The sequence below is a fragment of the Culex quinquefasciatus genome, chromosome 1 (genome assembly GCF_015732765.1).
Source record: "Culex quinquefasciatus strain JHB chromosome 1, VPISU_Cqui_1.0_pri_paternal, whole genome shotgun sequence".
Lineage (NCBI taxonomy): Eukaryota > Metazoa > Arthropoda > Insecta > Diptera > Culicidae > Culex > Culex quinquefasciatus.
In genome coordinates, this window is record NC_051861.1 from 125,791,887 (window position 1) to 125,813,940 (window position 22,054).

At 36.2% G+C, this 22,054-nt stretch overlaps 1 protein-coding gene across 1 annotated transcript in view; it reads left to right on the forward strand.

Moving 5' to 3' along the window:
• Positions 1 to 22,054, forward strand: part of LOC6035148 (partitioning defective 3 homolog) — a 169,232-nt gene that overhangs the window by 60,352 nt on the left and 86,826 nt on the right. The gene's annotated exons all lie outside the window — the stretch shown is intronic.

The window sequence follows — 22,054 nt, forward strand, 5'->3', positions numbered from 1 at the left end:
AAGCCCAACATTCAAAATTCAAAGTTTCAGAAATTTAAAGCATATTTGAATTCTTTACAGTTTTTTTAAATGCTGAATTGAAAAATACAAATTTTTAATATTCAAAATGAAAAATAGAATTCCTTAAAAAAAAACCTTATTCATAATTTAACAAACCTAAAATTCAATATTCCAAAAATTCAGGAATTAAAAAAAATATTCAAAAATTTAAAACTTATGAAAGTAAAATTTTTTCCAAAATTTTTGGAGTATTGTTTTTAAAATTATGAATTTTAGATTTTTCTTAAGGATTTCTTTTTTTATTTTTTGAATATTAAAAAAACTGTTTTTTTAATTATGGATTAAAAAAAAACTATAAAAATCAAAAATATTTGAAATTTCTGAAACATCAAATTTTGAATATTTAATTATTTATTTTTTGTTATTTGGTTGTTTTAAATTTAAAATTAAAAAAAGAATTAAAATATAAAACAACCAAAGAACAAATAATAAAATAATAAATATTCAAAATTTGAAGTTTCAGAAATTTAAAATATTTTTGATTTTTATAGTTGTTTTAATCCATAATTTAAAAAAAAACAGTTTTTTTAATATTCAAAAAATAAAAAAAGAAATCCTTAAGAAAAATCTAAAATTAATTATTTTAATAACCTAAAATTCAATACTCCAAAAATTTTGGAAAAAAATGACAAAAAAAAATCAAATTTGAAGCAGCCAAAGAACAAAAAAAAATATTAAATATTCAAAATTCGAAGTTTCAGAAATGTAAAATATTTTTTGTTTTTATACTTTTTTTTAATCCAGAATTAAAAAACAACTGATTTTTTTATATTCAAAAATTAAAAAAAAAATTCTTATGAAAAATCTTAAGTTTTAAAAATCCTAAAATTCAATACTCTAGAAATTTTGGAGTAATTTTTTTTGAGAATTAATTCCAGAATTTAAAACAATTCAAAAAATTTCAAATTTAAAACAACCAAAGAGCAAAAAATAAATTATTTAATACTTAAATTCTGATACATTCGATTATCCGAAGGCCTTGGCAAAATTTCCCTTCGGAAAATCGAATCACGAAAAATAATTTGGTTTCGTTGTCTTATTTTTGATTGTTGGGTTTTAGTATGACCCCTAAACTTCTTTAAAGTGATTTAGAATTCTCAAAACTAATATGGCAGCAATGAAATATTGAAAAATGCAATTTTAAATTGTATAGGCAATCAACTTTTCAAATTTGACTAACATGGAGCCGCAGAACATAAGTTTGCTGTTAAAAGCAAGAAAATAAAAAATACGAAAAAATAAAATTATAAGTTCGAGGTTTCAAAAATTTAAAACACTTTAGATTTTTTTAGTTGTTTTTAATCTAGAATTAAAAAATACAGTTTTTTAATATTCAAAAATAAAAAAAGAAATTCTTCAAAAAATCTTAAATTTATAATTTAAAAAATATTAAATTCAATGCTCCAAAAATATGGGTATCACAAAAATGAAAATAAATGAATTCAAGAATTTTAAACCTATAAAAGTCAAAATTTACTATTCAAAACATCTAAAATTTAAGACAACCAAAGAACAAAAAATAAATTATTGAATACTCAAATTCTGATACATATGGGTCATTCCAGGTCAACTGAGTACACTTTTGGACTAGACCTTCACCGTTTTGGACACCACTAGGAGGGAACCTTCATCTTTTGATAGTTAACATAAATCCCAAGTTTGGTGCTGATTGGACCATCCCTCTATTTTTGGCACCGCCCTCTTTTTTGACAATTTTCTTAAAAACTTTTTCTTCTTTTAATCATAACTTTGCAACTATTTGAGCAAAAGACTTTCTACAGGTTACATTTTAAAAAAAAATTGTCCAAGGAATTCGTTAAAAATAAAATTTAAACCCTTAAATGCGCACTAATAATATATTTTAACGTTTTAGGTATTAAAATTCAGTTTTGACCAACTCCTTATATTTTTATTTGTTTTGTTTTATCACCATCGTGTTCCTCGGACAATTTTACATAAGAATCAATGTAGACCTCAAACTAAAATGAAGTATTGGCGAGAAACAGCGATTTTACTGAAAAAAGTTTGATTTTGCGCAGCACTCGGAAGTACATGGTGTACTTTTCAACAAAAAGGGATGAATCCCGCATAGTTCGGTTTTTATATGTGAGAAACTTATTTCGGATGTGAATTCATAGCCCAGAGTGCATCTCAAAATCAAACTTTTTTCATTAAATTCGCTGTATCTCGCCAATAGTTCATTTTAGTTTGAGGTCTACATTGATTGTTACGTAAAATTGTCCGGGGAACACGATGGTGATAAAATAAAACAAACAAACATATAAAGCATTGGTCGAAACTGAATTTTAATACTTAATACGTTAAAATGTAATATTAGTAGGCATTTAAGGGTTAAATTTCAATAAAATGCAATCTGTAGAAAGTCTTTTGCTCAAATAGTTGCAAAGTTATGATTAAAAGAAGAAAAAGTTTTTAAGAAAATCGTCAAAAAAGAGGGCGGTACCAAAAATAGAGGTATGGTCCGATCAGCACCAAACTTGGGATTTATGTTAACTATCAATAGATGAACGTTCCCTCCAAGTTTGGTCCAAATCGGTGAAGGTCGAGTCCAAATTTGTACTCAGGTGGCCTGAAATGACCCACATGCTTGAATTCTTAAATACAAATTCTTTTTTATGTGTTATTGTATTTAATTTTTATGTCAATGTTTTCCTGGAACCTTTGGAGGACCATGAGTTTTCATGTAATTTTTTTTGCCGGTTTTGAGTTAGTAATGGCAAAATTGAACTGCTGATATCAAATTTACAGCTTAACACAGCTCAGGAAACTCAGACCTGAAAGAGTTCACCTTTCTCTTAAAAAAATTGTCGAAATCGAGAATTGACCCCGTGACCTTGGCATATCGAATTTGCGTATTTACAGTTTTGGCCACCACGGCCTAATAAAAAAAAGTGATAGTCATTCGCTAATATGATGAACTTGCCTTTAATGAACGAATGAACACAACTCCGCGTTGGTGTTCGTTTGAGAGAATTATTCTCTCACAATGAGTAATTTGATGATGAATCAGTTTTATGAGGTATTAAATTAATACACAATAGAACTAAGTAGTTTGTTTTCATTACACTGAAATTATTTATAATGAAAGGCGCAAACTTCCAAATTTTTCTGCAAGATTCCTCCACATCGCTTCCAGAAGCTGCCACATTCCACCAGCCATCCTAAACACTCCCAAAATCTTGATTACGTCAGCCTTTTCGGGACTGCTCACCGTGCTTCTTCTTCTTCCCTCCTCTGATCCGCGTTCAAATCTACCAACCTGAACGTCAGCACAAGATACCAACCCTCTGATTACCGCTATAGAGAGTGCGAGTCCGTCGTCGGATGTTCTGTGGAATTGTGTGTCTAGAAAAGGAACAAAATGGGATGCTTCTTCTTCTTCTTCCCCTAGAAGAGCGCGACATCCTTTGAAGAAGAAAAGCAAAAAAATAAAACGGCTTGACGACGCCGAGAGACAGTGCGTTCTTAACCTCAAACGAGTGCTTTTCAAGCATTTTTGTTCTCTTTTTTCTTCCTCCAAAGTTCTTGTGGCATTCGCGCTCGATTCGCGGTGCTCGATCTGGAAAATACCTTCGAACCAAGTTTTCGTCGTAGTTGGCGTGGTTGCAGCAGCGCGCGCTGTATACAAAACACAGAAAACACGCTGAGAGAGAACGAGAAGGAATGAGGAGAGGAGAGGGGAGAGGGAGAGTGCGGAGAGAGAAGAACCTAGCACGAGCAAAACTGGTTTGACAGGTTTTGGGATGTGGCTCTCGCGTGAGCGCACGCGCAGTATCAAACGAACTTTTGTCGGAGTCGCTCTCGCGAGAGAGCGGCCGCCATTATGGCAAGTGGATTCGGCCTGTCAGGCCGAATTGTGCGCTGCGCGCACGCTCTCACTCTGGTGGTCGGTTGCGGAACTACTCGCTATAAAAAAAAGCTTAGTTTGCTATAATAAGCTTTCTTTCAGCCGATTTTCGACCAAAGTTGCTATAAAAAGCTCGCGTATTCTCCAGTGAACTATGAAGCGTAACCCACCTGCTATCGTGGCGGTTGCGGCCACCGATGGTCACCGCTGAGAGGCGAGTAGTGACCCACATTTCGCGTGGTCACGGCCCTGGTCCAGGGGAGATCATCCGCGTCGCGCGTCGTCTTTTGTTGTTGTGATAAAATATGTTTCGCGGCTTTTCTAGTTCATATTTTCACTTTTTCGCTCGCTCTCTGTGTTGGATGGGATTTATTGTTCCTCACTTGCCGTTCATCATCGTCGGTTCCTGCGGTTCAACAACGGCAGCGCCGAGAGTTGTTTTTCATTAGTTTGACGAAGAGGGTCGTTTCGGAGGGCCTTTTATGGCACCCTCAATTCGTCCGGCACAGGCACCTGATTTTTTTTTGTGTAATTTATTTTCGATCCAGTTTTGATTGCCCTTTGTTTGCTGGAGCTTTCCAAAGTTGTTGATTGAATGGCTAGTAAGGGCTCTTAACTTTAGTGATGGGTTCTCTTTTGAAAGCTTGAATGTCAATGTTACGTGAAGTAGCTTTTGTTGGGGCCCTTTTGAAATATCAAAACTCACCATTTGATGCGTTTGTTAAAAGTTGTATAATTCACTTGCTCATGTATTTTATTTTTTAACATATTTTGATTTTTTAGTTAGTTCGAAATTTATCCCAAATCACAGCCGATGCAAGTCGGTGTTGCACCCTCTTCCAGGCTTCGTTTTCCCCATCCTTCCATTGGACCTTCGGAAATGGTGCTTTCCATGTCCGTACGTTCATCGAGACTTCGTTTTTCCAAATCCATGGGATGTTCCAGGGTCGTTTCGAAAGCAACCACCAGGGCTGCCATCAGGACGACAACGAATGCTACCAGCAGAGTGAACTTCATTTTCGGATCTCAATTTGAGTTGTGACTTGATTACTCGATCGAAAATTATTATATTTATAGGTTAGGAATAGATTCCGAGAAATCCGTTGGAAATTATTGGAACAAATCAATTTTAAACGTTTTCTTTGAGAAATCGATTTGGCTTCGGTATTTGCTACGTTACTTATTCCACCTTTTTTCAACATTCTACAACCAAGCTGGGACTTTAATCAAAAAATTCGTCATAATCCATTTTCAACCATTGTTTTTTGTAAAAGCATTGGAATGAAGAAAACCAGTTTTTTGGCAATTCCATTCCGGAAAAGCTTCTTTTCTGTCATTCTATAGCAAAATTGCCTTTTTACTGTCACCCAAAAAAGTGCTCATTTGGGTGTGGAAAAGTTAGTGTTTTTAGCACTTGATTACACAGCAAAAAATCCGATGGTAAAATCGCATGCAAAAGCATGCACATCACCTTCGTCAAAAAAGACACTTAATATTACACACTGCATGTACATTTTTTGTAAACACAAAAAAAAGTTGCAACCGACGGGATTCAAACCCAGCACCCTCAGTAAGGACTGGCGCCTTAGCCCACTCGGCCATCTGACCGATGAATGGAGGAAAGGATAAACAAATATATAAGCTTATATAAGCTTGATTTAAATTTTCTCAAATTATTGTTTTTCGAGGGAATCAACATTTTTACAATTGTTTTACTTTTTAACATTGTAAATAGGACAATTGGTTTTCTTTTTTTCGCTGTATTTTAGCAACCAGAGTACCACTTTTCAATGTCTCTAGAGTCAATTTTATTGGAAGTTTTCTCAACTTTTCGAGAAAAAATATTTTTTTTAAATGAACAATAATTGACACTATTAAAATAAAATCGAAAAAATTCAAAAATTTAAAATTACGGATTTTGGGAAATTAAAGTTACAAAATAAATATAATTAAAAAATCGAGAAAAAATTTGTGTATCAATTTTTTCTATCAAAATCCTAAGGCCGTTGCAAACATTTTTTTAAGTTTATTGTCCCCAAAAATCGGGAAAAAAAATCTCAAAAAACTTTGAAAAATTTAATGAAAATAAAAGTCAAATCAACTGCAACAATCTAAAACGCATTTTTTTTTTTGCCAAATATGATTATTATTGGGCTCGTTTAAAAATATTTTGAATATTTATAAAATTCCAATGTACCAAATGTAACGCAAAAACTTTTTTTTCTCAAAAAAATGTCGTATTTTTTTTTTGATATTCTGGAAACTAATGATTGCAAAACAATTCAATATGTGTATAATGCATTTTAAATCACTTTTTCATAAAAATGTTGAAACCATAGCTCGTAATTTTAATTATTATACTTTTTTTACCCCCCTCTTGACTTCAGCCAGAGTTGAGGGAAATCAATTTAAAGAATATTTGCAACGGCCTAACTTGGCGGCAAAATCGTTGTCCAAAAGCTCATAAGTTGCAGTTTTTGGTCGTCCCCTATCCCCTAAAAGTTATAAAAGTAATTTAAAAAACGGATTCAAGGAAATTTAAATTTTGCAAAATTTTCAGAAATTTGTAAAACACTTTTATGTAGCTCAAAAGTTGCGGTTTTTTTTTCTCTATTACAAAAATTCAGAAATTTAAAAATATGGATTTTAGAAAATTTAAATTTTGTAAAAAAGTGAATAAAAGTCGGGAAAAAATTTTCGTGAACATTTTTTTTTCAAAATCGTAACATGGTGGCAAATTTTTTGTGCATACTTTTCTATGGCTCCAATCTCAAATTAAAAAAATCAGAAATAAGGACTTTAGGATATTAAAATTTTGTGAAAAAGTTAGATAAAAAAATCGGCAAATACAAATTTCCGTGTACAAATTTTGATTTAAACAATTTGATTTGAACAAAAAAAAAGTTGTAGCGAAAAATGCAAAAATGTGTTCAAGTAGGGGAACTATACCCTTTTTCAGCCTATTTCTATTATCGGCCTATCAGCACTTTGCTCATGAATTACAGCTTAACCCTTTCAGGCCTGAATTTTTCTGAGCTGTGTTAATCTACAATTTTGGTACCAGTAGTTCATTTTTTCCATGAGTAAACAGAAACAGGCAAAAAAAAGTTACATTTCATTATTGGACGTTCTGGGTCCTCCAAAGTGTCCTGGAATATAGATCTTGGAGTCTACCGCCGTAACAACACGATTCTACCAAGATTCCGATTATGGTTCATATTCAGTGATGTCCCTGGGACCTTTTGGCAACAATGTGAGCTATGTGGATCACTTTTGGGATGTTCTGGGTCCTCCAAAGTGTCCTGGAATACAGATCTTGAAGTATATCTCCGTAACAACACGATGGTACCAAGTTTCCGATCATGGTTCATATGCAGTGATGTCCCTGGGACCCTTTGGCAACAATATGAGCTATGTGGATCACTTTTGGGATGTTCTGGGTCCTCCAAAGTGTCCTAGAATACAGATCTTGGAGTCTACCGCCGTAACAACACGATTCTACCAAGTTTCCGATTATGGTTCATATTCAGTGATATCCCTGAGACCCTTTGGCAACACTATGAGCTATGTGGATCACTTTTGGGATGTTCTGGGTCCTCCAAAGTGTCCTGGAATTCAGATCTTGGAGTATACCTCCGTAACAACACGATTCTACCAAGTTTCCAATTATGGTTCATATTCAGTGATGTCCCTGGGACCCATTGGAAACACTCTGAGCTATGTGGATCACTTTTGGGATGTTCTGAGTCCTCCAAAGTGTCCTAGAATACAGATCTTGGAGTCTACCGTCGTAACAACACAATTCTACCAAGTTTCCGATCATGGTTCATATTCAGTGATGTCCCTAGAACCCTTTGGAAACACTCTGAGCTATGTGGATCACTTTTGGGATGTTCTGGGTCCTCCAAAGTGTCCTGGAATACAGATCTTGGAGTCTACCGTCGTAACAACACGATTCTACCAAGTTTCCAATTATGGTTCATATTCAGTGATGTCCCTGGGACCCTTTGGCAACACTATGAGCTATGTGGGTCACTTTTGGGATGTTCTGGGTCCTCCAAAGTGTCCTGGAATACAGTTCTTGGAGTCTAGTAATGCTAAAGGGTGCCAGCTCCTGGCGGGTTTCGCTTTGTAAGCGAAAGGATGGCTTGAATCCCATTTGTCGAGGCAAAAGGGGTAGGTGGCGGTCGAGGGAGGATTTTGACTGCAGCGTTAGTTGAATTTGTTCAAGTCATAAACCTCCCAAAACCCAACACATTCAATCTCTCGAACGATCTGTGGGCGGCTGAATCTGAGCATTGAAAAACTCTGTAGCAATACACGGAGAAATGCCTCAACTGCAACTTTCTTCTCGCTAACATAGTCTCAGGCAAAATTCGAGCTGAAAATTGGGCTATATGATCGGTATCGAACTATATATGGGTCAAAAATATACGAGGTTTCCCCTCAATCTCACTTATCTCCACGTCCGCGGATTGGTTTCTCGTGTTCGTCAAAGGGTCTCAGGGACATCACTGAATATGAACCATAATCGGAAACTTGGTAGAATCATGTTGTTACGGTGGGAAAATCCAAGATCTGTATTCCTGGACACTTTGGATGACCCAGAACATCCCAAAAGTGATCCACATAGCTCAGAGTGTTTCCAAAGGGTTCTAGGGACATCACTGAATATGAACCATGATCGGAAACTTGGTACAATCGTGTTGTTACGGAGGTATACTTCTAGTATTCCAGGACACTTTGGAGGACCCAGAACATCCCAAAAGTGATCCACATAGCTCATAGTGTTTCCAACGGGTCCCAGGGACACCACTGAATATGAACCATAATCGGAAACTTGGTAGAATCTTGTTGTTACGGCGGTAGACTCCAAGATCTGTATTCTAGGACACTTTGGAGGACCCAGATCATCCCAAAAGTGATCCACATAGCTCATAGTGTTGCCAAAGGGTCCCAGAGACATCACTGAATATGAACCATAATCGGAAACTTGGTAGAATCCTGTTGTTACGGCGGTAGACTCCAAGATCTGTATTTCAGGACACTTTGGAGGACCCAGATCATCCCAAAAGTGATCCACATAGCTCATAGTGTTGCCAAAGGGTCCCAGAGACATCACTGAGTATGAACCATAATCGGAAACTTGGTAGAATCGTGTTGTTACGGCGGTAGACTCCAAGATCTGTATTCCAGGACGCTTTGGAGGACCCAGAACATCCCAAAAGTGATCCACATAGCTCCGAGTGTTGCCAAAGGGTCCCAGGGACATCACTGAATACGAACCATAATCGGAAACTTGGTAGAATCGTGTTGTTACGGCGGTAGACTCCAAGATCTGTATTTCAGGACACTTTGGAGGACCCAGATCATCCCAAAAGTGATCCACATAGCTCATAGTGTTGCCAAAGGGTCCCAGAGACATCACTGAATATGAACCATAATCGGAAACTTGGTAGAATCGTGTTGTTACGGCGGTAGACTCCAAGATCTGTATTCCAGGACGCTTTGGAGGACCCAGAACATCCCAAAAGTGATCCACATAGCTCCGAGTGTTGCCAAAGGGTCCCAGGGACATCACTGAATACGAACCATAATCGGAAACTTGGTAGAATCGTGTTGTTACGGCGGTAGACTCCAAGATCTGTATTTCAGGACACTTTGGAGGACCCAGATCATCCCAAAAGTGACCCACATAGCTCAGAGGGTTGCCAAAGTGTCCCAGGGACATCACTGAATATGAACCATAATCGGAAACTTGGTAGAATCGTGTTGTTACGGCGGTAGACTCCAAGATCTGTATTCTAGGACACTTTGGAGGACCCAGAACATCCCAAAAGTGATCCAAATAGCTCATAGTGTTGCCAAAGGGTCCCAGGGACATCACTGAATACGAACCATAATCGGAAACTTGGTAGAATCGTGTTGTTACGGCGGTAGACTCCAAGATCTGTATTTCAGGACACTTTGGAGGACCCAGATCATCCCAAAAGTGATCCACATAGCTCATAGTGTTGCCAAAGGGTCCCAGAGACATCACTGAATATGAACCATAATCGGAAACTTGGTAGAATCGTGTTGTTACGGCGGTAGACTCCAAGATCTGTATTCCAGGACGCTTTGGAGGACCCAGAACATCCCAAAAGTGATCCACATAGCTCCGAGTGTTGCCAAAGGGTCCCAGGGACATCACTGAATACGAACCATAATCGGAAACTTGGTAGAATCGTGTTGTTACGGCGGTAGACTCCAAGATCTGTATTTCAGGACACTTTGGAGGACCCAGATCATCCCAAAAGTGACCCACATAGCTCAGAGGGTTGCCAAAGTGTCCCAGGGACATCACTGAATATGAACCATAATCGGAAACTTGGTAGAATCGTGTTGTTACGGCGGTAGACTCCAAGATCTGTATTCTAGGACACTTTGGAGGACCCAGAACATCCCAAAAGTGATCCAAATAGCTCATAGTGTTTCCAATGGGTCCCAGGGACATCACTGAATATGAACCATAATCGGAAACTTGGTACAATCGTGTTGTTACGGCGGTAGACTCCAAGATCTGTATTCTAGGACACTTTGGAGGACCCAGAACATCCCAAAAGTGACCCACATAGCTCATAGTGTTGCCAAAGGGTCCCAGGGACATCACTGCATATGAACCATAATCGGAAACTTGGTAGAATCGTGTTGTTACGGCGGTAGACTCCAAGATCTGTATTCCAGGACACTTTGGAGGACCTAGATCATCCCAAAAGAGATCCAAAGGGATCGAAGTGGTCCCAAATGGTCGTGAGGATGTGACTGGTAATAACTAAACTTCATTTGCCTTGAAAAATCGTTGTAAACCTGAATTATCTTCAACATTTTCTGAAGTTTCCAAATTTCAGGTTTTCAGGATGTTCTAGGTCGCCAAAAAGGCCATTAACAACCACTCAAACATTTTTTCCTAGGTACAGCAACTCATAAATTACAACTTTGCTGAACAATGTTATATGTTTTGAGCACTGTGTGATTTTATACAACCGAATTTCGGTATGGGTCATATATGACCCATCAGGCCTGAAAGGGTTAAATAACAAGTGTTTGACTGTTCCAAAGTAATAAATAGCTCAAATAAAATTGAGCAAGCAACTCATCATTGTTGATACACCTGAAAATGATGATTTAATAGTGGAAAACGGCAAAAGTGATGAGAATTGGTCGAACAGCTTAGTGTGATTAAAATGGGTATATTCCCCCTATACAGAAAAAATAGTTGAATAGATAAAACACACTGATAATTTTGGCTAGAGCCGTTCTCGAGCCAAAACTCTCAGTGGGAAACGCTGACGTGATTCTCAGGTTCACGATTTTTGGATACTCATCAAGAATTTCTAAGTGCTCCAGCTGAAGTGAAAATATAGTTAAGAAGAAAATGTTGTGTACACTTCATAAAGTATTTCTACCCAATTTCAAGTGAAATTGATCGGGAGAAAAAAAATAAGACAGCAAAATACATTTTTTTTGTGATTCGATTATTCGAATTGACTTGTGTCCGCTGTGTAAACTTGAGGATTTTCGGAGAAAAGGGGACGTTCGTAGATTAGATTTTTTTTGGGACTAACTTTTATATTTTATTCAAGCTTTCATAAGTTGGTTTACTTTCAGCGACATAATCCGATCCATTTTCCGTTGACAAACGAGCAACGTTTCACTGTTAAGACATAATGGTTAGTTTTTTTTTTAAATAAATTTAATAACCTTAACTTACTAGGTTTCGGTACGGGATACTGCTTCTGATCATAGTCCCATCTATTCGCAGGTTTAGTCATTGGATCATATGCAATGACGCCCCCGATTGCCAGCACAATTGTTACCAAGAAAATTAGGAATAAATTATTCATTTTTTCTTTTCGTATTTTTCACTTTTTTGTACTACCCAAGTTGTGGAGTCTGTATCTGACATCCGAGTGGCAAGCTTTATATACGTCGTACAGGTGCTATTTTTTCTGCACGAAACTAATCGATCGAATTGAATCGACAACAAAATATAATATTATTTACAAAAACAGTTAAGTTGTTTACGTTTGATAACAGTTCTGGAATTCAAGGGCATCATCCCGAAAAAAAACTTCTAGGATTGAAAAAATCAGGCTACTGTCCAAGAGATGGCGCTAAAGCTGGTAAGAGGATCGCCCATACAAAAATGTAATTTTGCTACTCACCGACAGATGGTGCTAAAGAAAGGATCATTCAAAACATTTGTTTCATTGATTCTCAAAAGTCAAAAGTCCGAAGCCTTCGGATCATCGAGTCTGGACTGTATATCTCTAGAGATTTTTTTTATAAATTAGATGATTTTTTGATGATTTTTATTTGATGATTTTTTGATTAAAATATAAACATTTTCAACTGTTTTTTTTCTATCAAGAAAAGTGAGTTTAAAAAATAAACATAATAAATTGTTTAGTTCTAAAGTACATAACAAATATTATATAAATGGTTTGGTTACGTCTAGAAAATAAAAAAGGGTGTTTTCTGATAAATCACGTATCTGGCAACACCGTCAAGAGATATTGTGACTTAGGTGAAATGCAAAGAATATTGAAAAATCTGCATAACTAGTTTAAACCAAGTGCAAAAATCTAGACCAACAGACCATTCTGATTGACCATTTCGCAGAAATGCGATCATCTTTCCGGTCAACGAAATTTGCCCTCAATTCCTTCTCCCCCTTAATAAATCAAGCCAAGGTAAAACTGCACCCACGTTGTAAAATTCTTCACCACCCATTAACATCATTCTGTTCGTTTTTTTTTACTTCTGATAAAGTTGCAAGATAAGTTTGTTCCGTTTTTGGGTCAGGGTAAAAATGAGCAAAAAAAAAAAAATGCTTCCTCAAAACAAAACAGACCATAAAAAATAGGCACTTCTTCACTTCCAACTCCGGGTCATACCAGAGCATGACCCTGAAGGCTTGTCCGCTGCTGCGCTGGTCACCGTCGAACGGTCTACCCCCCTCTGATGGCTCCGGAAGTGGTGCGGTTTGCTTTCCGGAAGCAACGCTCGGATGACTCAATTCGATTCGGTTTGTTTGGTTAATATTTTGTTCCGTTTTCAAGTTTTTGTTCCGTTTTCAAGTTTTTGTTCCGTTTTCAAGTGTTTGTTCCGTTTTTTTCTGTTTTGCTACAGTGAGAACAAACAAAGTATGAATTCGTGAGAAGGGGGGAAAATGTTGAAATTTTTCGATGATGATGTTTAATTACACATCAAGAGAAAAGGGTAGTGATTTTTGACCATTTTGACGACGACTTGATCATCTCGACGGTGGTGACCCTAATCGATGCCGGCTGTCGAAGTCGAAAAGGTCGAAAATAATTATACAATTTGCGCTTGCGATCAACATATGCTCGTGGGAATCGACAATAATTTTTGTTTTCACCTCCAAAACGATTATCAAGCATCGTGTAACGAGCATTCAAGTATTTTCCCTTTTCCTGTCTACAGGAAGTCTCTTCTTTATCTGAGCGTTACCTTGGGACCATCGCTGCTATCTTTCTTCGCGCTGACATGGCCCAAATTCCGCGCCGATGACACGACAATGGATTTATAACCGAGCCCTCGAGGAACACCTATAACAATGTTTGTGGTATCTTTTAGGGAGCGTTCTATCTGCGATTTTTTATCGCTTGTTTATGCAGGGTTGTAAAAATATCACTATTTTCATATCTCAATAAAATTACGTATTTTTGATGTAATTTTGCCTCAATTTCTATGGAAATGTAAAATTACATGAAAAAAGATGTAATTTTACAAAAAATCGAAAAATTTAAAATTTCCAAACACTGCCCAAACTGCAATCCCTCCCTCATTTTCCCTCGAATACCCTGAAAACAAATATTCAGCGATTCACGTAGATCAGATTACCACCTCCATCGTCTCGTGAGTTCTACACCACTTGGCCGGTTATCTGAGGTTTTTAAAAACGCATTTCTTCCCTCGCTCTAATGCAATGGTTTGGTTTAGTTTTGTTTCGTCACTCGTCTCGTCTTCGAAACGGAGAACACTTGGATCGTTTGTTAAGCACTTTTTTGCCCCTCAGAAACGAGCGATTAATCGCTGCTGCTTTTTTTTTTGCTCTGCTTGGCTCCAGTCTTATCGAACGAATGTGATCTTACTCTAGTTTTGCCTTTAGTCTAGCGAAGCTGGGTCTGTTGAGGGTACTGCTTCGTTAAACTTATTTACTATTTTCAAGGTTTTTTAAAGAGGCTTTTAGTTTTAGTTCATGGAAAATAAATGAAATTTTGTATTAGTCACAAATCAAAAAAGGATATTTCATAATTTTTATGTAATTTTGCCTAACGTAGTATGTAAAAAACAGAATTACATCAAAAAGATGCTTATGTAACTCAGCTTCACATAATGTGACTCAAAATCTGTCCAAAAGCCGGACGTCTTTTTGTTGTAATTAATTATTAATTAAATTACATAATATAGATGTAAATTTACACATCCCAATGTTCAACTCACATATTTACACATTTTTTTTTTTTTTTTTTTTTTTTTCTTATAAATCTGAAAGCAAAGACATTTTTTCAAATCCTCCGAGGGTTATTCACGTAAAAACCGTATAAAACCCGCTTCTCACCGAACACCGGAGGGTAATCGAGAACCTGCTGACCAGCTATGTTTTTGTAGAGAGGATAGCTGTCAAATTTCTAACCCGGCTCTTCGCGCCAAGTGCCTAACCGATGTCTGTGCGATGCGATGCGTAATCCGATCCGCCGGATCTTGCCTCATTTGTGTGTCTGGATTAGGTTGCTCCAGTTTGGGGACATTTGATACTTTAGTTGAAAGAACATCAACAAATTTCGGCTGTTTTGACCAAACTTGTCAAATTTTGACAAATTTCAGTCTATTTTTGAAATCATTTTTTTTCTGGATCAACCTAAAGTATAATCGTTTTTTTTACCTCACCATAAAGGGGGTGATATTTTAATTAAATTAGAAACGACGCTATCGATACCCCCCCCCTTAATGTCTGAAACCTGAATCGAGTGTTTTGTTTGGCGGGTCACGTCGCGCGAGAACCGTGTGTGCAACTCGGATATCAACTGGCGCAATCTATATTGGGCGACTCGAGCGTGCCCATTTCGATTAGCGAGCCGAGTGCTAATTGAATTCTGGGTCGGTTTCGGCGCGGATTGTGAATCATTTTTAGGTTAGACAGGTTGACATTTAGTGTAGCGTAGTCCTACGTTAAAAATTTTCATTGCAAAGTTTTGTTTTGTAAACATACTTGTTCGAAGAATCTTCCAGAAGTAAACTTTCTTCTCCAAAGAACAACCAAATTCCCGAGAATTGATAAGCACCATCTGCCGGTGAATAGCAAAATCACATTTTTGTATGGGCGATCTCCTCACCAGCTTTAGCGCCATCTTTTGGACAGTAGCCAATCGAAGAAGCTTCCTAGTGCTTTTGCTCGGTCAAGAAGTTTTTTCTGCGGTTTTTCAAAGCTTTTCAAACGTTTTTCTCAACATAATGTATCAAAATTTGTTTTAATTATTTGAAAAGCCAGGCTTTTCAAAACTTTAGTGTCGAACCTTTAAATGCCTATATCTATAAAAATAAAATTAAAAAAAACCCACTTTAAAGCTCTTAAAGCTCGCGTGACGCGAAGCGAGGTGATGGAACTTTGAGCTGGGCAATTTTCCGTAAGTGCTCAATTAATAGGCTAAACACTTTGCGCTCGTCGCGCCCGTCGTCGTTTTCCGTTCCTGCAGAAAAGACGGCTCCTAAAACTTGCACTAAACTTTACGGTTGGGCGAGCAGCGGTTAAAAAACTCCAAAACACGACTTGTGTCCGCTGTGTAAACTTGAAGATTTTCGGAGAAAGGGGGACGTTCGTAGATTCGATGTTTTTTGGGACAAACTTTTTGGAAAATAGCTTTTATATTTTATTCAAGCTTTCATAAGTTGTTTTCCTTTCAGCGACATAATCCGATCCATTTTCCGTTGACAAACGAGCAACGTTTCACTGTTAAGACATAATGGTTAGTTTTTTTTTTGAATCAATATAATAACCTTAACTTACTAGGATTCGGTACCGGATTCTGCTTCTGATCATAGTTCCATCTATTCGCAGGTTTAGTCATTGGATCATATGCAATGACGCCCCCGATTGCCAGCACAATTGTTACCAAGAAAATTAGGAATAAATTCTTCATTTTTTCTTTTCGTATTTTTCACTTCTCTGTTCTACCCAAGTTGTGGAGTCTGTATCTGACATCCGAGTGGCAAGCTTTTTATACGTCGTACAGGTGCTATTTTTTCTGAACGAAAGTAATCGATCGAATTGATTCGACAACAAAATATAATGTTATTTACAAACACAGTTAAGTTGTTTACGTTTGATAACAGTTCTGGAATTCAAGGGCATCATCCCGAAAAAAACTTCTAATATTGAAAAAAAATCAGGCTACTGTCCAAGAGATGGCGCTAAAGCTGGTAAGAGGATCGCCCATACAAAAATGTAATTTTGCTACTCACCGACAGATGGTGCTAAAAAAAGAATCACTCAACCCATTTGTTTCATTGATTTTCCAACTCAAAAGCTACGTAATCTACGTACCACTCCACTTCTTTAAAGAGCAGCGGTTAAGCCGTCAGTTTTCGGACGGCCGCACACAATGGAAGGTCAGAGGCCTCGTAATCGTCACCGTCGGGGTGCCGAAAATGGCCACGGTTTAAGGCTTCCTTTTGATTTGTCTTTTTTTTTACTACACCTCATGAAAATTTGTTTGTCAATGGTTTAAAAAAAAGTGCAATAAAAATAGAAAAATAACCTGCCGTGAAAAAAGGGCTTTTTAAAAGCTAAAAGAGTGCATTCAAGGGAGACTCATTTACGAAATGTTTTAGCGTTGTTTGAGAGGTCCTACAGCGAAACAAATAAACCGTGAAGTCGGGGTCTCCAAAGCTGCTGAAATTAATCGGTTTTTGGATCGAACTGCTGTTGGGAGGGTTGTGCAACGTGACTTGGGCGGTGACTAGCGAATTGGTTTTCGTGAATTTTGTTGGGGGGAAAATGAATTGCAATCATCTGAATGATTGCCGTTTTTAATTGTTTTGCTGCCTATAGAGACCCTAAAAAAACATGTATGAAGTCCAACAGAGACAGATATTGCAAATTTGGTATCTACACAGCTAAAAAAGTAGTAATACAGCTGCGTGTAAAAGTCCTGGGTGTAAAAAAAATATTGCATTATTTCATGCAATTTTATGTGATTTTACACCCTGATATTTGTAGCCCATCAATATGGGAAACCTACTTGACCGAAATGTCAAGCTCATATATGCGTTTATCCTTACAGCTATTCATCGGTCTGATGGCCGAGTGGGCTAAGGCGCCAGTCCTTACTTTTGGTGCTGGGTTTGAATCCCCAAGTAACATTTTTTTCCAGGAGTTCTACAAGAGCTCTTCAAGATAGCTACAGCATAGCAGTTTGGACCGCGGTAGGATAAAATTCTCTTCAAAACTTCTTCAGGAGTTTGGAAGAGTACTTGTAGAGAGTTTTATCCTACCGCGGTCCAAACTGCTATGCTGTAGCTATCTTGAAGAGCTCTTGTAGAACTCCTGGAAAAAAATGTTACTTGGGTCCCGTCGGTTGCAACTTTTTTTTTTGTGTTTGCAAAAATTGTACATGAAGTGTGTAATATTAAGTGTTTATTTTGACGAAGGTGATGGGCATGCTTTTGCATGCGATTTTACCATCGGATTTTTTTTGCTGTGTTGGAGTAATTAGAACCAATTTTGAGTCAGATTTTATGTGTTAGATTGCTTACAGAAATGTGTTAATTTACTTATTTTTTGTGTTAATAAATTTTTGCTTCATAAATTGAGGTAAAATTACATCAAACAATATGTAATTTTTAATATTTTAAACAGTATTTTTTTCTTAAAATTTTGGTAGGTTGAAAATGTGATGGTTGAATAATATCTCTTTTTGGATGTAATTTAACCAAAATTTTTGTGACCAAAGTTTTCGATGTAATATTACACATAAGTTGTTCTGACACACAATTTGTCCGTATTCCCAGGTGTAATATTAACAAGATTTTTGAATTGTAGGAGCTCTAAAAGCTCACTTTCTTGAGTTATTAAATTTGAGTTGATGTATTTTTTTATTTTGTAAAATTGAATGAAATTATTTTAGTACATCGAACATTTTTATTTTTATTTTTTCTCTCGTTAAACTCTCCAACTCCTATTTAGGAATCGTTTCTCCCGGTTTGGTTGGCTTATGACTGCACGGGTTCCAGGGAGGGCATGGCACTGGTTCCTGTCTTCGCTTCAAAATTGCATCCTGGTGTCCTTTATTTGTTAAAAATATTGTAAAAATTATTTAGATTTTTGTTTAACTTTAAAATTACCTGAGCTTCCAAAGACCGTTGCCATAACTGAAAGCAAAATAGTCAAAATTGGCAGCAGTAAAAGCTTCATTCTGTGTTTAGTTTATGCACTCTTAAATGGAAATGACTACAGTCAACCAAATTTTGAGCTTTTTATAAAATTTGTAGTATTACGTTTTTTTTTTGTTTTTGTTCAAAATAGACGTTGTTGTCGCTAGACTTAAGTTTGAATCGAATTGATTATGTTTTCACGCTTTTCGAGTTCAGCTTTAATCAAAATGTTTATCATATTACCTGTAATTTAGAGATGTTAAACGTTTTTTTTGTTTAAGAATTGGTTTTTCGAAATATTTCAGTCAACTGATTGTAGATGACTTGGCTCAAACGTTACGATTTCATTATTTTTAGTGCCACAATTTCACTGGTTAATTTATCAGCCTCACTGAAAAAGTTACATTACACCGGATAAGTGGTAAATTTACATATTCTGAATGGTAAAATTACACACATTGTTTTTGTAATAATACCATGATTAATTTTTTCACTGTGCTGTAAGATTTATTTTGAAACAGATATTTAATCAAATCAATAAATTGTGTGTAAGGTTAGGAAGAATTTTCTTTGTTCTCATTTGGTTTTTGAACAGAATATTAAATCGTTAGCCACAATAATGTCCTAGCAGACACAAAAAAGTTCAAGTGTCACCTAAAAAAATATTAAAAAATAATTAGCTTGTAAAACCAGATTCAAAAAGACTTGAAACCTACTTCGCGTCATTCCTGTGAGAGTCTAAAACAAATAAATTCAACTACAACTGAATCAACATTCTAGTTTATTTTACTGCACCTCAATTTGATCCTTACAATTTGTTAGTTCAACAGTTGTGACAGCTGCTGCTAGCAGCAAAACTAACGAAGAGCTCATTTTTGTGTGAATTTCTGTTTCTCTCTAACCAGCTCATGCGGTAGGTGATAGTTTTTAAGTGAAATTTGCAAATCACTTCATCGAAACAAATTGATTATTCGATTTAAAGTAAGCATTTGTTCTATAATTTGTCAAAAAATATGTTTAATGTTTTCTGCAGAGAAAAAAAATACGAATGTTACATTATGAATGATGTACCATTTCTCCACGTCCTTAAACTTTTAAATTTCAATACGATCTGATGTAAGTTTACATGCATCATACGTAAAAATTCACAATTTCTCAGTCGAGTAAGTTCACTCTTATTTCTGTGTGCCCTTTGGTATAAAGGTGCTCCATGACAATACTTTTCATACGGGGGTCATTCATGAATTACTTGGATACCTTTTTATTTTAAACTTTTTTTTAACTTAGATTTTATTAAGTTTTATTTATTGACTGAAACCACTGTTATTTTTGGCTTCTTTTTTTCTATCAAAAAACATCATTTCATTTTAGGTACAATTTATGAGGTTTGTTAATACGATTTCCAATAATTTAAGTTTAACTTATCTGCCACAAAGTCCGAGTAAACAAAGATAAAACCAGGTGTCAACTAAAATTAACAAATATTTTAAACAAAAATTTTAAGCTGCAAATGACAATCAAACTTACAAGTTTTGGTCATCCCTGTTGGGTCCTGAAATAAATTACAACAACTACAATCATTTAATTCCAGTACATTTCACTGCTAAGTACCTGAACCTGATCCTCACTTCTGGTGAGTCCGATAACGAGGGCCATCGTTGTGACAGCTGCCAGCAGTATAACTAACGAGGGACTCATTTTTCTGTGTAAAAGCGTGCTTGAGTTTCATTCAAACTAACTCGATTGGCAGTGAGTAACAATCTATTTAAATGCTTGAGGTGGCATCACTTTGGCTCTGCCTGAAACTAATGCATTATTCAGAGTTTGAATATTATTCAACAAGTATTGGGTGAATTTGAGATATTTTTTTTTAATTTTTTAATTTTTAAATTATTTACCCAGAAAAAAAAAGATTGTTAAAGACAGATTTTGTGGCAAAGTCATTTTTACACATATTTCATGTAATATTACTCAAAAAAGAGGTAATACCAACCAAAATTTCTACCTTATAAAATTCATTGTTTTCTGTTTAACTTTATTGTTTAATTTTATAAATTTTCAAGAAATACATTTAAAAAGTTTTTTTTTCGGGCTGTAAAATTGCCTTTTTTTCACATTAAGGTCAAGGCTTCGAGTGACAGTACTGGGTGCCGTCCTCGGCGGTCCAACAGTTGGCATCCTCGGGAGCGGGTTCCGGACTCGTTCCCTCCGGCGGTTTCGTGTTGCAGTACAGAACGCCGTCCGAGTACCAGCAGTTGTCGCTTTCTAAAAAAAAGTTTAGATTGAAAAAAATATGGAATTTTTAAGCCGAAATTGATCAAATTTGAAGCGATAACATACGTTTTGTTGACCTTTCTATGCGATTCTGAAAGATGAGATCAATCATGAAAAGAAAAGAAATAAATTATACTAGAACTACCTCGTTGTTTGAACTGGCTCCACAACAAGTTGTGAGCAGCACGATTACAAAAACTGTTGCTGACTTCATTCTATCAAGTCGTCAGTCGGAATTGTTAAGACACTGTAGTAGTGGCTCAATTTATACTGCAAAAAGAGTTAAAGTTTATTTTGTGGAACTAATTGATTTGGTAGACTATTTTTTAATATTGATAATATTTTATCTTGATATTGGTCCGAAATCAATAATTACTAAAATAAGTGGAAAAATAATTTCATTTTAGATTTTGAACAAAATCCCTTTTTATTTTTCAATTAAAATTTTTTGACTGAAACTCGCGAAACAAGGACGTCTATGCTGCTCCTTTCTTCGCTCGTAATCGGAGCTTTACTCGCGACGATTATGGCGAGAATCCAGGATAAAGATCAAGTGTCGGGGGTCTCTCATAACCAGCTCTCTTGTTTTATGTAAACCCCTGGAGGACGCTGGAGCGATCGTTTGTCGTTGCGACCCTTCATGTTCATTTCACCATTCTGCGGAAAAAAATAAAAAAATAAAATTTTATTGTTTTCAAGAAATGTGTGCCAATACCTCATTTAATGGATTTGCTTTGCAAGTTAGAACCGCCACCAAGGCGATGACCAAAAACACCAACAAGTAGCACTTCATTTTGATAAGTGAAGTTATTCCAGGTACAAAGGTCTTTAAATAGCAGCTCGATTTGATATGGATATAATTTTATGTTTTGTTAGACATTTACTAAACAAATGGTTTGCTATAATTATAACCTTGCACAACAATCATAACAAAATCGAATCATTTGAAAACGCAAAGGCGTCAAAGTGCTCACGTTGAAGTTCATTGGCTCACACTCAAGTTAAAAAAAATATTAAAGAAACAAACCTAAATTGAGCTTGAACCACTACTAACCACTCGGCTCGGGTCCTAATCATAGTAATTGATTTTCTGTTGCCTTACTTTGGCACTCTCGGCTGCAGCAATAACTCGAGTACACACGAGTTTCTCCGCGGTCCAGAAATGATTGACTTTCGCCTCTTTTACGAGCTTTGCGCCAAAGCATTGGTGCGAAGCAGGAAGGGAGGCTGTATTTTTCGGGGGTTGGCAAATGTTACATGAAACACACGCAAAGAAAATAACCACCGACAGCTGTAATTGGATTAGAGCGTGGAGGACACTGTGTGAAATTTTATGGAGAAAATATACATATTTTATTTGAAATTTACAGAAGCTATGAGCAAAATTATAAATTATACGTGAAACATGTA